The 15,461-nt window shown below is 40.8% G+C and overlaps 1 protein-coding gene and 1 pseudogene across 10 annotated transcripts in view; one reads left to right on the forward strand and one right to left on the reverse strand.

The window, feature by feature from the left end:
- The window catches only part of LOC108541660 (60S ribosomal protein L5-like), a 2,093-nt pseudogene extending 1,768 nt beyond the window's left edge, over window positions 1–325 (reverse strand).
- Window positions 326–2,032: 1,707 nt separating this feature from the next.
- ZNF644 (zinc finger protein 644) overlaps window positions 2,033–15,461 on the forward strand; it is a 104,106-nt gene continuing 90,677 nt past the window's right edge. The window contains exons 1-2 of one of the 10 annotated variants that reach the window (XM_017891267.1): window positions 2,104–2,407; window positions 3,199–3,779. The gene's annotated coding sequence lies outside the window, so the exon portion shown is untranslated. Of the gene's footprint in view, window positions 2,709–3,198; window positions 3,780–15,461 lie in introns of all 10 variants that reach the window. The other 9 variants (XM_017891266.1, XM_017891275.1, XM_017891274.1 and 6 more) reach the window with 9 other exon arrangements.

The following is a 15,461-nucleotide window of genomic DNA, read 5'->3' on the forward strand; positions in this document are numbered from 1 at the left end:
TTCTCCCATTCACGCGGTTGCCTGTTCACTCTGGGGGTAGTTTCTTTTGCTGTGCAGAAGCTCTTTAGTTTAATTAGGTCCCATTTGTCAATTTTGGCTTTTGCTGCCGTTGCTTTTGGTGTTTTAGACATGAAGTCCTTGCCCATGCCTATGTCCTGAATGGTACTACCTAGATTTTCTTCTAGGGTTTTTATGGTGTTAGGTCTAACATTTAAGTCTCTAATCCATCTTGAATTAATCTTCGTATAAGGAGTAAGGAAAGGATCCAGTTTCAGCTTTCTACTTATGGCTAGGCCTTATTCTTAATAACTTCTACAAACCACATCCTGCAGAACAGAGACCCACATCTGAGGCCCAACAGAGACCTTACGTGTATTTTTTTTTCTTTTTGCATTACTTTATTCAAGTTTTCTGTCATTATGTTTCTCCCATTCATAGACAGCTTTTGAGATCTATTTTGTTTGTACAGTGTTTCATCAACTATTACTACTTCTACTATTATAATTACTGTGATTACTTTTACTGCTAGTATGACTTCCACAGTATTACACTTCAGTTGTTCAGTTCTAGTGTAAAAAGCAGCTTCATTAGTGAGACAAGTTCCTGATCATGGTTGAGTTCTGAGTGGTTCTATTTGCTTGTGTGTTTTGTCTGCACGTTAGTCAGTGGTGCACATTTATGACAGTTATTTTCTTAGTAACTGCTTTTACAATGATATAATGTGAGAATTTCCATAGCGCATAATATTTTTGTTCTAAGTCCAATAGTAAACTGAGAATGTCCAATTTTAATGGATTCTGCAAGTGAAATGATACAAAGTGCACCCCTCCCCCATTGACTGCAAATGTATACGTATTTATATTTTATTGTTTACACATTCATATAAATAAAAAAGGAAGATTTGCATTTTCTTTTTTTTTTCTTTTTTTTTTTTTGAGACGGAGTCTCTCTTTGCCTCCCAGGCTGGAGTGCTGCGGCGAGATCTCGGCTCACTGCAAGCTCCGCCTCGCCGGTTCACGCCCTTCTCCTGTCTCAGCGTCCTGAGTAGCTGGGATAAAGAACCCAAAGAACTGTGTGACTTTGAGAAAATCACCTTACTTCTCTTTGTCTCATTGGGTTATAATGAAATCAAACAAGTTAGAACAATGCCTGGTACACAGTAAGCACTCAAGTGTTAGGTATTAAGTAATAAAGCAATTAATGTCTTTAGTCAAATATTTGTTGTTTGGAATCTATGTTTGCTGTTGCCGAAGGCATCATTCTATAGGAAAGAGAATGTTTCTCATTCTTCTCAAATAAATGCAGTTATGGTATATTCTTCTGAATGTCAATAACATCTTGAGGGTTTGGAGGGCCACAGTAATGACAACTGTACAACTAAAGAAAACTTTTTTTATTTTTAATTTTTTAAATGAGTAAATAGAGGTTCAGAGAAGCTGAATAATTAAGGCGGGACCAGTAGATTTCTGAAGAACTCTTGGTTAATCTTAAACACGTTAGCAGTTTCTTGTTGGCTCAGTCGAAAATCAAAAGAATAGCCCGCTCAGTGTTTCTCTGACCCCAGGATCCTGTGGGGAAGGCTTGTTAAAAATGAAAATTTCCAGAACGCTCTCAGGACTGATTCTCTGAAGGGTTAACCAGCATCTTAGGTGCTTCTTACATAACTTTAATTCGTAGAACCATGACACTTTCAGTAAGGCAGGGAGAGGGTATCCTCAGTCAAACTGGAGCAAACCTCGCCCACCTTTTAGGGCAGTCGGTCCGGGTAACTGAGATGTCACACGTGATGCTCTGCCTGGCCATCAAGCAACTCCCAACAATCTGCCCCCTTAAGATCCTAAAACCTTCCCTCTGCCATTACTCCACAGTTGTGATTGGCAAATATTGCATTCTTCGGCTGTTTTCCTCAACAGGAAGAAATAACAGAGATTTTTGCAAGCTCGTGATCAAGGAACTCAAACCTGGGCCTGTTCCACCTTAAAGGGCCTAGGCATGCCTAGTGCTTGGGTCTTGCAGAGTTTGGGCACCACCATATTTGGAGCGTGCCTACTTTGGGGCGGGAACCTCCTTGGGAGTGATTAGGTCAGCGCTGGGGGAGGTGACCTTGTTTGGTTTCTGGCACCCGAGAACAGTGGTGCACTGTTTCCGCTGCCCCCGTTTGTCTAATTGGCCCAGACGCTCCACCAGCGCGAAGCTTTCCGGGAGCTCCTCGCTGGCCACCCCCGCGGCCCGCAGCCCGGCAGAGGCGGGAAAGCAGCGCGCCTGCGCTGTGGGAACCGGGGCTGGAGGCGAAAAGCGGGGAGCGGAGGGGGGCCGCTGGAGCCGAGTAGCGTACAGAGCGGCGTGTGACGCGGGGACGCCGCGCGCTCCCAACGTCGCCCCGGTTTGACGCACACGGCACCAAACTGTGAGTTTCAGGGGTTATTTGGTCAGATTCGCTGGGACCCGAGTGGGTTTCGGGCCTCTGGGCTGTGGCAGCGGCGGGACTGAGGGTGGCGGAAGAACTTGGGGGACCCGGCCTCCGGCTCTCGGGCCCGGGGAGCTACGCCCTAGGCTGGGTCCCAGCTATCCAAAAGGACGCATTTTGCCGCACAGGCTAAGATGGCGGCGGCGGCCGAGGAGGCGGAGTTGGTGCTACACAAGGAGCCCGGGCCCCGGGTTCGGGGAGGCGGCGGCCGCAGCGGTCGCTGGGGGCCACGGAGCCTGAGGTGAGCGGCGGCCGCCGCCGCGGGGCGGGACTCGGCTGAGGGATGGCGGGTGGGGGGCTTTCCGCTGCGGCGTCGGAGGATCCGGTAGCGGACACAAAGGGGCTGAGCTGGGCACTAGACTTGGGGGTTTTGTTTAGTCACATGAAGCCGAGCAGCCAGTGAGCAGTAGGGGGAAGGGGCCGAGATCAGGCGGCTTGGGGAGCCTGGCGGTCGCCATTGCAATGCACTGAGTAACGGGGCGGGCCGAGAGCGGTCACCAACCCCTCTCGTTGAGGCTGCTCGGTTGTGGCCAGAAACGCCGGCTCCGGCATTTACTGTACACACCCCTCCCCTTACTTGGGACAGGACCGCATAGCCCTTTCCTCCCCGCGTCCTGCAAGATCTTATGCGACTAGGTGCCTGGGAAGTAACAGCAAGAGGTAAATCGCTCGAAGTGTTTGGGTTGCCAGGGGCTTGGTGGGTGTCCAGCTAAAGCTTTTTGCCTCTCCAGGTCTGATTCTCTGGCCTTTGTGTCCCTGGGAAGTTACTCTGCCAGAGGAAAGCAGGTGTGCTCCACTTCTCCCGTGAACCTGAAGATGAGTTGTCCCAGACTCTTCTCAGTGATTGGAAGCTTAGGTGGTGGAGCTAAAGGTTACTTGTTACGAGACTTCTACAGACAACTCTTGTTGGGATCCATCTATGGTTTAGCAACATTAGTGGAAAAGTTTTCTTGAACTGTATAAGTAATATTGACTTTGAATATAAAAACGTTTATATTTAGACTTCAGATTTTGTGTGATCATCAAACTCAGCGAGGGGATAAACATAATTGGGGGCGAATGATGCTCCTCTCTTGTTAATACTTTCAACAGAAGTCTCAAAACACCGCCGTCTGTCCTGTCCAGTCCTGACTAATTCCACGCTTGTTGCATCTGGTTGGTAGATTTGTTTTAATTGTGTATTCCCTCCCTGCAGTAGTTTGCTTTAGTTGTAAACATTTTTTGGTCCCATAAGAACGAAAACGTTTCAAAAAATAGACAACTAAAGTTTCTCAAAGAAAGGAAACCTGGCTGTTTGCCTTCAGTGGCATGTGTAAGTATCTAGGGAACTTGGTGGCAGTAATATTGCATTTTAGTAGGTCTGCTAAGAAAAAACTCGTTTTTATAATAAGGCTATAATCTAGCTTAAGACTTTTTAATTGGTGAAACATAAAGCTTGATTAGTATTAATGCAGTGGTATGTATTGCTTTTAAAAGCCTTACAATTTCTAACAAAGTTGTACTGCAATTATATCATACTTTGTGTTGGTATTAACTAATGAAGTACAAAATTTTGAAACACCTAATGTTTTGTGTTGGCCATTAACAGAATTCCTTGATTGGAGGGATATTTAAACACATCAGTGTTTAGATCTCTGTGTTCAGATTGAAATTTGAATTTTTCAGCATTACTTAACTTTCATTTCCTTATTCTTTTCAGATATGTATTTTCTCTTTTTTTTTTTTTAGCTTTTCTTCTAATACAGAACAGCCTTGTATTAATGAGTAGGAGACGCATTAACATTAGCAAATGTTTTCCTGGATCATATAGTTTTACTGTGGAAGGAATATCAAAGAACAGCTGCTCTTACCCTCCTCTTTTACAATATATTGAGGTCCAGAGATGATTAAGTTAGTGGCATAATGGAAAATTGCCTTTCAGCCTCTACCCATTGCTGTTTGTATTTGTCATATTGCTGGGATGAGAAGGTGAATATCTACAACTAATAATGGTTTAAAAAGGGGATGTTATTGAGAATACTTGTTAATTAAATATTATTAGGTTCATGAGAACTTCTGTGACAATAAGTTAAAAACTTTCGTATTGGCCGGGCACGGTGGCTCACGCCTGTAATCCCAGGGCTTTGGGAGGCCGAGGTGGGCAGATCACGAGGTGAAGAGATGGAGACCAACCATCCTGGCTAACATGGTGAAGCCCTGTCTCTACTAAAAATGCAAAAATTAGCTGGGCGTAGTGGCGCGCGCCTGTAGTCCCAGCTGCTCAGGAGGCTGAGGCAGGAGAATCACTTGAACCCAGGAGGCAGAGGTTGCAGTGAGCTGAGATCGTGCCGCTGCACTCCAGCCTGGCGACACAGTGAGACTACGTCTCAAAACAAAAAACAAAAAACTTTCATATTATATGGTAACTTAGTTTTTAAAGTGACTTTCAGTGCAACAATCAGGTACAAAATACAGAAATATCGGATAGTTTCAGAGTAATGTTGCTTTTGAATTTTAAGGTTTTCCAAATGCAGTCTTGACCCAGAAATTGAAAAATTAAAAAACAACCAGGTACTTGATAAATTTCTTTGAAAGTTTGAAATAACTGCTGTTATTGCTAGTTATTACATAAGAAAAGAAATGAGATCAATGCTGAAAATAATGGTGTCTTTCATTTTGTAATAGTGTTTTGGTTGGATAAACAAATGTGCCACTCAGAATGTTCCTTTTTTTTTAAAACAACTTTTTAAGACTACTGCTTCTACTGAGTGGTATCTCTAAGGTCTGTCAGGAAATTGAACAAGTAGTGACTGTCATTTATGGTGGGACCCTACAGTGATCTTTAACTTCTTTGAATGTCAAATTTAGCAAAAAGTTAACTTGTTTTAAGGTTTTAAAAGTTTTTATGGGTCATTTCAGGTGCTTTTAAATTACTGATATTTGTAAGTTGATAAGCTGTTTTACAATTTTCAATATTATGTGAGTGGATTTACTTACAATTTCATTTTGTGAAAATTAGAGTCACTTTCAGGTTATTTGTAGTTATAAAGTGGTCTGTCACCTGCCAACCTTAAACATTTTCCAGTTTTAATTTGTCATTCAAGTTATAAGAGTGTTTTGGTTGAATTGAGACTGTTAATGGGTAGCAGGAGGGGAAAAGAAAGTTTCAAGGAGAATAGAAGTGGTGGGATATCTGCAATCTAGAGAAAGGTCAGGTCCATTTTTTTCTGTCATCCTAAATACTGTTCTTTAGGGTTACTTATTTTGACCATTTTCTTAGGATGTAATTCTGGAAGGAAAAGTGAATCTTACTCTTGTGGGAAGGCTTTTCAGTCAGGTCCTAAGATGATTGTAGCTTGTAGCAAATAGAGAAATTGGCATGTTGAGTTATCTAACCCTGATTTTATAGAGCACTTGTTTTAGCCATTTTTTAAAAAGTGTTTTCTAAATGTTTTAAATTAGTAACCTTGTAAAATAAAACAAGAGAATGAAGAGTGGATACTATGGATACATACTCAAATGAGCTTTTATTTACACTTATTTGTTATTTTTCTGGTGAAGAGAATGTGTCATAAATGGAGAATCTGTAAGTATTGAGTAAAGTCAGGTATAGCATTGACTGAAGCAGTTCTAGATGTGGTGTTTTTGGTTCAGGTTTATTACAGGGAAATAAATTGCTGTTAATAGTGCAAGCCATTTACACCATTGAGTTTTGGGAGATTTGAGAATCATGGAACTGATGCTAGCACTAGCTCACCCTGCTGGTTGGCTAAAAGATGTCTCCTCTTCTCCTTAAGAAACAAACATGAAGATCACAGGAGACCCCGAGGGTAGTAGAACTCTAAATTCAATGCTGTCTTTCTTTAGGGAGAGGAAGTTCCCATGAAAAAGGTGTTTTCTCTTCTCCAAGGTCTTAGTTGCTGCATTCGTATTTTTTTTTTTTTTTTTTTTTGCAGATCTGCCAAGTTCGAACCATAGAGTTACTACCTTTCTTTTTCATTTCTTTTGGTGGGGGGGACAGAGTCACAGTCTGTTGCCCAGGCAGGGGTGCAGTGTGCAATGTTGGCTCTCTGCAACCCCCGCCTCCCATGTTCAGGTGATTCTCCTGCCTCAGACTCTCAAGTAGCTGGGATTACGGGCGCCCGCCACCATGCCTGGCTAATTTTTGTATTTTCGGTAGAGATGGGGTTTCATTATGTTGGCCAGGCTGGTCTCGAACTCCTGACCTCAGGTGATCCACCCGCCTTGGCCTCCCAAAGTACTGGAATTACAGGCATGAACCACCGTGCCTGACAGGCGTTAACCACCGTGCCTGGCAGGAGTTACTGTTCTTTTTGAACTTCCTGGGAACTCTTATGTGATTATAGAGTTTTTCTTTTTTCTTTTTTTTTTTTTTTGAGACGGAGTCTCGCTCTGTCGCCCGGGCTGGAGTGCAGTGGCCGGATCTCAGCTCACTGCAAGCTCCGCCTCCCGGGTTTATGCCATTCTCCTGCCTCAGCCTCCGGAGTAGCTGGGACTGCAGGCGCCCGCCACCTCTCCCGGCTACATTTTTGTATTTTTTTAGTAGAGACCGGGTTTCACCGTGTTAGCCAGGATGGTCTCGATCTCCTGACCTCGTGATCCGCCCGCCTCGGCCTCCCAAAGTGCTGGGATTACAGGCTTGAGCCACCGCGCCTGGCCGATTTTTTTCTTTTAATTTCAAGATAAGAAATCCTTTGACAGTTGAGAAATGTTAGGAAAGCAGCCCTGTGAGACTAACTTTCCAGGAGGAAAAAAGCAGAGGATTTCAAGAGGAAGAGGACGAGGAGCCTGCCAGGGCAGAAGCAGCAACAGTGCACACTTCTCTTGGTTGGGCGAAAGTGAGACTGGATTAAGGTTAGCGTTTCTGAGAGATTTTCTTTCCACTCTCCTTCTACTAATCTTGGCACTACCCCTTCTGTCTGCTAGCTGTAGTCTTTCCATTTCGTTTGGAATCCTTGAAACAGATCTTGTAAGTAAAAATAAAGATAAGTGATTTGTTCCATGAAACTTAATTCTGCTAGCCTAGATTTTGGTAGAATTGAAGTTGGGTTAGAGTGATGAATGCAGATTTTATGTGTTAAGACTTTTGATATGTATATCTTCTTTTAAGTTGGAAATACAGCTTTTAAAATACTTTATACAGGCCGGGTGTGGTGGTGCACACCTGTAATCCCAGCACTTTGGGAGACTGAAGTGGGTGGATCACTTGAGGTCAGGAGTTTGAGACCAGCCTGGCCAACATGATGAAACCCCGTCTCTACCAAAAATACAAAAATTAGTTGGGCGTGGTGGCACGTGCCTGTAGTCCCAGCTGCTTAGTAGGCCGAGGCAGGAGAATCGCTTGAACTTGGGAGGCAGAGGCTTCAGTGAGCAGATACTGTGCCACTGCACTCTAGCCTGGGTGACAGAGTGAGACCCTGTCTCAAAAAAAAAAAAGACTTTGTACAAACTCTAGAAACATAAATATGTTTTGAGCCAAATAGACAATTGAAAATAAAAAATACCTAATAATGTGTTAAGATTAAAATTCTTTACACTTTACAAAGCATGTTTACCTGTAGTCAATCAATTTTCTATCTAATTTTTTGAAAAGATTAATATTTTACTTACAGGTATCTCTTTCCTTAGTTTCTTGAGGAAAATGTTAAGTGCAGTCATGTGCAGCGTAATGGTGTTTTTTTGGTCAATAGTGGACTTCATTTACGATGGTGGTCCTATAAGATTATAATACTGTATTTTTACTGTATTTTATGTTCTGTGTTTAGATACACAAATATTTAACAGTTATGTACAATTGTGTATGGTATTCAGTACAGTAACATGCTTTACAAGAGCATGTTGTGACCTAGGAACAATAGGCTATACCAAGTAGCCTAGGTGTGTAAGCAGGCTCTACCATGTAGGTTTGAGTACACTTTGTGATGTTTGCACAGTGACCAAATTGCCTAAGAACGCATCTTTCAGAATGTACATCCATGCTTAAGTAATGTATGATTGTAAAACTAATACTTTCAGAGCACCACTTAGTGGGGAGGAGAGGGGTGATTCCCAATTTATTGTTGGTTTGTGAAGGTGGGTAAAAGCCTTCACAGAGTTGGAATTGCCTTTTGTTTGCTACTGACTCACTAAATACTTCACACACAGACACACACCTGTGTGCGTATATATATATATACACACACACACATACAGAATCACAATTGCAATTGTAATTATGCATATATAAAGAGGCAGGATGTAATAAGTTTTAAAAGTGTAAGCCTTGAAGTAAAATTGGCAGGGTTCAGATTTAGCTGTGTGAGCACTAAGCAAGTGGAATTAGTAATTACCATCTTCAAAGAGGTTTAGGGTTGATATTACCTAATTCGTGTGAAGTCCTTAGCTTTCTGGCACACAATACTGAGTAAAGTAAGTGTTAGCTGTTAGAGTAGTAATAGTTATTGTTACCATTGTTTAATTATTCTTTCTACATTAACTTGAAAGTTTCACCTGTGAGTGATTTGGAGTTGTGTACTTTTGCTAATGTACCATTTTAAGCCATGCCTGTAAAGACAAGGTTGTTATAGAGGAAGTGAGAGGTAGGCATCAAAGTGTGCCTTCTCTGATTCTAGCAGTAGAATCTTATAACCAGGTTAAATATTTCAGGAATGCATTCCCAGCACTGTCAGCAGATGAGTAGATGCACTTGGGAATGAGTACATTTTAATGAAGTTATTTCCCAACCAGTGCATTGGTTTGTCTTCGTTACACATCCTGAATTTCTTCACTCTCCTTTCAGTTTTTGACTGTGAGGCCATGTGGTGACCATTAGTAGAGAGAAGAAGGTCAGTGACTATGCGTATTTGTAATGTACATATAAACCCAAGATGAGAGTGAGGAGTGACTGGTAGGTAGCTAGATTGAGAAGGGTGGAATATAATCTTTTCATTGGATAGTCTGAGTTGGGAATTTCCCAAACAGCATTTCCTTTTGCTGTTTTCCTCTCCACGCTTTGTTTTGTATATGTCTGTGCTGGTATGGTGTTAAAAAGTTATCAGTTCCCCCTCTTTAATTTTCTTTCTACCACCAACCTCCTAGCACAAACACAGATTTTAAGCTTACAAGCAAATTTGTCAAAGACAGCTGATAAAAATAATTTTAGGTTCACCTGAGGAGGGGTGCTAGTATGAAATTGTAAGTTTTTCATTCATGCTTGGAAAATATTTACAGCAATTTGGAAAGTGGGGGGGGGGGAAGTCACCCATAATCTTATTACCATTATATAATTATTAGTATTAAAGACAGATGACATTAAGTAAGCATCTACTATATTCTTTTAATAATCCTGTGATGTATATATTCCCACTTTACATGTGAGGAAACACATCCACTTAATAGTGTAGCAGCCAAGTTTGAACCTGGTACATCTTGAGAAAGGTCTGGAGAGGAGACCTTTCTGTTCTACCTTCCCATTCTTCTTATATATATATCCTTTTACCTAGTTGTTACACAATTTGTAAGTTTCATCTGCTAGTTTTAAAACTTAGCATTATAAAAACATTTTTCTCCCTACCCTTATTTCAAGTGGTGTCATATTGCTCACATTGTCTATTCATACCACCATATAAAGGCCCTTTGTCTTGGCTGCTGGACATTGATACAATGATATTGACTAAAATGGATGCTGCCCTTTACTGAGTGACTAAGATGAAAAAAACAGACTTAATCAGAACTAATACTTTATGGGATTTGGATTGCTACAGGTTTAATCATGCCATCTATCCTTGCTGGTGGGACATTTGAACTTAGAATTGGATATAAGTAAAATACAGATGACAAATTGAATAATTTATAGCTATCTGAAAACAACTTTTTTTTTTTTTTTTTTTTTATACTTTAAGTTCTAGGGTACATGTGCATAACGTGCAGGTTTGTTACATATGTATACTTATGCCATGTTGGTGTGCTGCACCCATCAACTCGTCAGCACCCATCAATTCATCATTTATATCATTGAAAACAACTTTTTAAAATATATTTTAACACTTTGAAATGCCTTGCGCTTCCTTGTGAAAAATCTTAAAGGGATATTAAAATCAAATGGGCACTTAAAACTTATCTAGTTACTATTAGTAATTCCTAATATAATTTTATTTAATTTATAAAAGAAAAAAGCGAATTCTGGCACTCATTGGGAAGATGGCATTATATGTTGAGATAATTTGTGGGACATAGTGACTATAGTTAATATTGCATACTTCAAAGTTGCTAGGAGAGTACATTTTAAGTGTTCACACCACAAAATATAACTATGTGAGGTAATCCATATGTTAATTAGCTAAATTTAACCATTGCATAATTTATATGTTTTTCAAAATGTGTTGTACACCATAAATATATACAATTTGTATTAGTTTAAGAAGAAGAAAAAGATAATTTGTGGGCATTTATAAATAGATTGTATGGGTCAGCACTGCACAATAGAAATATAAATTGAGTCACAAATGCAATTTTAGATTTTCTATAGCTACATCAAAAAATAAAATAAATAGGTGAAATTTTATTAATGGATTTTATTTAACGCAGCATATCTCAAGTACTATTATTTCAACATATAAACATGATTGAACTATTTTACATTTTTTCTTTTTTTTTAACCATATTAAGTCTTCAAAATCTGTTGATATTACATACTTAAAGCACATCTCAATTCAGACTAGCCAGACTTCAGGTATTCAGTAGCCACATACAGTTACTGTGTTGGACAGTGCAATTACAGATAGTAAGTCCTATAGGGGTACAGAGGAAGAATAATACAGAAATTAGGCCGGGCGCGGTGGCTCAAGCCTGTAATCCCAGCACTTTGGGAGGCCGAGGCGGGCGGATCACGAGGTCAGGAGATCGAGACCATCCGGGCTAACACGGTGAAACCCCGTCTCTACTAAAAAATACAAAAAAATAGCCGGGCGAGGTGGCGGGCGCCTGTAGTCCCAGCTACTCAGGAGGCTGAGGCAGGAGAATGGCATAAACCCGGGAGGTGGAGCTTGCAGTGAGCTGAGATCCGGCCACTGTACTGCAGCCTGGGTGACAGAGCGAGACTCCGTCTCAAAAAAAAAAAAAAAAACAAAGAATAATACAGAAATTGAACTGAACAGTAAAGGATGGCTGAAAACAGAAAATGCTTGAGAAGAATATTCCCATAAAGAAGTGATGGGAATTAAAATTAAGCAAATACAGTTTGATACCAGGTAATAGAGTGACTTGAATCCAGTTTAGGGAATGTAGTTTGGGGTTTGTGTGTGTGTGTGATTGCGAATATGTATTGGAGGGTGCCTAATTCATGTCTCATACATGAGCACTTGATACATACTGAATTAGCTGGGTGCATTGGCTCACACCTGTAATCCCAGCACTGTGGGAGGCTGAGGCAGGCAGATCACCTGAGGTCAGGAATTCGAGACCAGCCTGGCCAACATGATGAAATCCCATCTCTACTAAAAATACAAAAATTAGCTGGGCATGGTGGTATGCACCTGTAATCCCAGCTACTTGGGAGGCTGAGGCAGGAGAATCGCTTAAACCTGAGAGGTGGAGGTTGCAGTAAGCCAAGATCATGCCACTGCATCCTCCATGGGTGACAGAGTGAGACTGTCTCCGAAAAAAAAAAAAAAAAGATAAATATTGAATTAATATTTAGAGAGAATTAATGTGACACCACAGAAAATGCTGGAAAAAACATCCTAACAAAGCCTTGTGGATCTTCAAAAGGGAAAGAGTTTCATTTAGGGAATATTGATGTTCTGTGATTAACAATATATGATGGACTGATAAAGAAGGAGGAGAATTGAGAAAAAGGGTTTGATTAGCATTATTGGTTACTTGTTTTTTTTTTTTTTTTTTTTTTTGTGTTTTTTTTTTGAGACGGGGCAGTCTCGCTCTGTCGCCCAGGCTGGAGTTGGAGTGCAGTGCCGGTCTCGTTCACTGCAAGCTCCGCTCCCCGGGCTGCGCTGCGGGCGGCCGCGGCCGCGGGGCCCGGCAGCGGTGTTTCGCCGCATGTTCCTGCCGTCAGGGCGCTCCGGGAGTAGCTGGGACTACAGGCCCGCGCCGACACGGGGCGGGGCGGTAGTTTTTTGTTATTTTTTTAGTAGACGGCCGCGGGTTCGCACGTATGTGCAGGGATGTGGTCTCGATCTCCTGACCTCGTGATCCGGCCGTGGGCCTCCCAAAGTGCTGGGATTACAGGCTTGAGCCACCGCGCCCGGCGGTTACTTGTTTTTAAGTGTTTTATTTAGGTATAACTCACAGTGCACTTACAGTGAGGTACACAAATCTTAAGTACAACTCAGTAAATTTATACATATAAGTATACCCAGGTAACTCCTAGGTACTGGGAGGTACTGGGTTACGCCTGGGGAGAAGAGGATGTAAAAAAAGCATAGACATGAGAGTTGTGGAATGCAAGCATTTTCCCTGGTTAGAGCCTATCTATTTTAAATGAAATATCCAGATTGAGATGTAGAAGAATGTTTTTCTTCACTGATTAACGGTGCCTTGTGCTCCCTCCTTTTCTCCCTACAGAAGTAACCGCTATTCTAGCCTCTAACCTCTATCACTATAAATTAGTTTTTGCTTATTTCTTTTTATTTTCCTTCCTTTTTTTTTCTTTTGAGATAGGGTCTCACTCTGTCATCCTAGCTGGAGTGCATTGGCGCAATCTCGGCTCACTGCAACCTTCACCTCCCAGGTTCAAACGATCCTCCCACTTCAGCTTCCTGAGTACCTGGAACTACAGGTGCGCGCCATCATGCCTGGCTGATTTTTTTTTTGTAGTAGAGATGGGATTTTACCATGTTGCCCGGGCTGGAGTTTTTGTTTCTGAACTTCTTATGGCATATTTGTTCTCCTTCCCAAGGTTAGTGAGAATTGATGCTTGAATCCATCTCTCTTTTCTTCTGTCCTTGTTTGGCGTTGTTATGAATTGGGAGGTAAATCAGATGAAATTTGGTACTATGGCCCTTTTTCCCCCCAGTGACAAAATCAGAGAGGTGCTTCTTAGTGTTCATAATAGTACTCCTTTAGACATTAGTTTTATGACTTGATATTTTGTTTAGAATGCAGAGATTTGAGTTGCCTCCACCGATAATATAGTTGCCTGGCTTGCTGTCATTACAGTGTTCTCTAGGCATATAGCCAGGAAGTAGGTGGAGGAGGTTGTGGATTGCCTCCTTATATAGATGGTTTTTGGAGCCTCTTTGATAGTAGCTTCCAGGCATTTTATCAGTTAGCTATTAGGCATTTTAGGTTGCTTGTTAAGGTATATGGGTATTTCTGATTTTAGTTTTAGAAGTAGGAATAAATAGGTGTACTTTTTTTTTATAGGTAGGTATCTAACCTGTCCAACAGAAAAGTAGAATATAACTAGAATGTTACCTTATGGACAGTTGCTTACAAGTGTGAATGGTTAAAGCCCATGTAGGAGACTTTATAAATGGAAAACTGAAATAGAATTGTTCATCATGGTTTTTACTTTTAGTGCTTGAATCAGTTTTTTTTCCCCAAATGGAATTAATAGTTGTAGCATTATTTTTCGTAAATACTGAGCAGTAGAAAACTTATTGTAGTATAGAAATATTAAATTGGTGCTTTGCAGATAAAGAATTTTTTCTGAAATGTGTATTATAATAAAGTTGTTGTTAAAAGTACATAATAATATAAAATGTATCTTCACTTTCTAGTATATCTAGTTTTGAAGAATGAATATGTAAATTGTGCAGAAATGGATATGAAAAGACTTTCTCATTAACATTTGGATTGCGAATGCTCTTGAGTTTATAAATGAAAATATTTACTCTATATAAAGAAGTTTTGTCTTTTGGAATTTGTAATAAATTTGTTTAATATACTCTTGCTCCAAGGATTTTAGTATTTGTCTTGAAGAAATAATAAAATCTCGCCTGTCAACTTTTCTTATTGTAGCTTTTGTGAAGTATAAAAGGCTAAAGCAAATTGGTCAAATTAGACATTAAAAAAACTGTATCATTATTATCTCCAAAATATTGAGACTTTATACATAACAGCTTTTGGGGGCTAGATTTAGAAAATCACTAACATAAAACAATTAGAATTTTCTTAATTATAGTCTTCAAAACTAATGTATGTAGAAAAAAATACACTCAAGTTTGTGTTCTACGTTTACATGTTGTTTTGACAAAAATGAATGTTACATTTGAATTTAGTTTTGGGAGATTTCAGTTTTTTTGTATTCAGAAAAGTCTTGTTTGTCTGGTTGTATTTCCTCCAGTTTTCACATGTTTTATTTAACTGGGTTAGTTGTCATACAAAATTCAGCTAATGCTTCACTAGGAGTAGGGATGCACGTATACAGAACACAGGATATGGTGTCTACTCCAAAGAGCTCATGATCTAAGATATAACTTGAAGAGTACTTAACTGTGAAACATTTAAATTAGCTCACAAAATAAAATGATCTGTAATAAGATTAATTAATAAAGCTTCTTGACAAAAATAATTTTTTACCTAGATTTTGAAGAAGTGGTATGTATAGGTTGGTGAAAAGGGAAGGAAATAACAGCTAGGGGAAGAGCATATTAAAAAAGCACAGATATTTTGGGATGCTGAGGCAGGTGGAGCACCTGAGGTCAGGAGTTTGAGACCAGCTTGGCCAACATAGTGAAACCCAGTCTCTATTAAAAATACACACACGCGGGGGCCGGGCGCGGTGGCTCAAGCCTGTAATCCCAGCACTTTGGGAGGCCGAGACGGGCGGATCATGAGGTCAGGAGATCGAGACCATCCTGGCTAATACGGTGAAACCCCGTCTCTACTAAAAAATACAAAAAACTAGCCGGGCGAAGAGGCGGGCGCCTGTAGTCCCAGCTACTCGGGAGGCTGAGACAGGAGAATGGCGTGAACCCGGGAGGCGGAGCTTGCAGCGAGCTGAGAACTGGCCACTGCTCCCCAGCCTGGCCTGCAGAGCAAGACTCCGTCTCAAAAA

This window comes from Rhinopithecus bieti, unplaced genomic scaffold (assembly GCF_001698545.2).
Source record: "Rhinopithecus bieti isolate Rb0 unplaced genomic scaffold, ASM169854v2 scaffold_19858, whole genome shotgun sequence".
Classification (NCBI taxonomy): domain Eukaryota; kingdom Metazoa; phylum Chordata; class Mammalia; order Primates; family Cercopithecidae; genus Rhinopithecus; species Rhinopithecus bieti.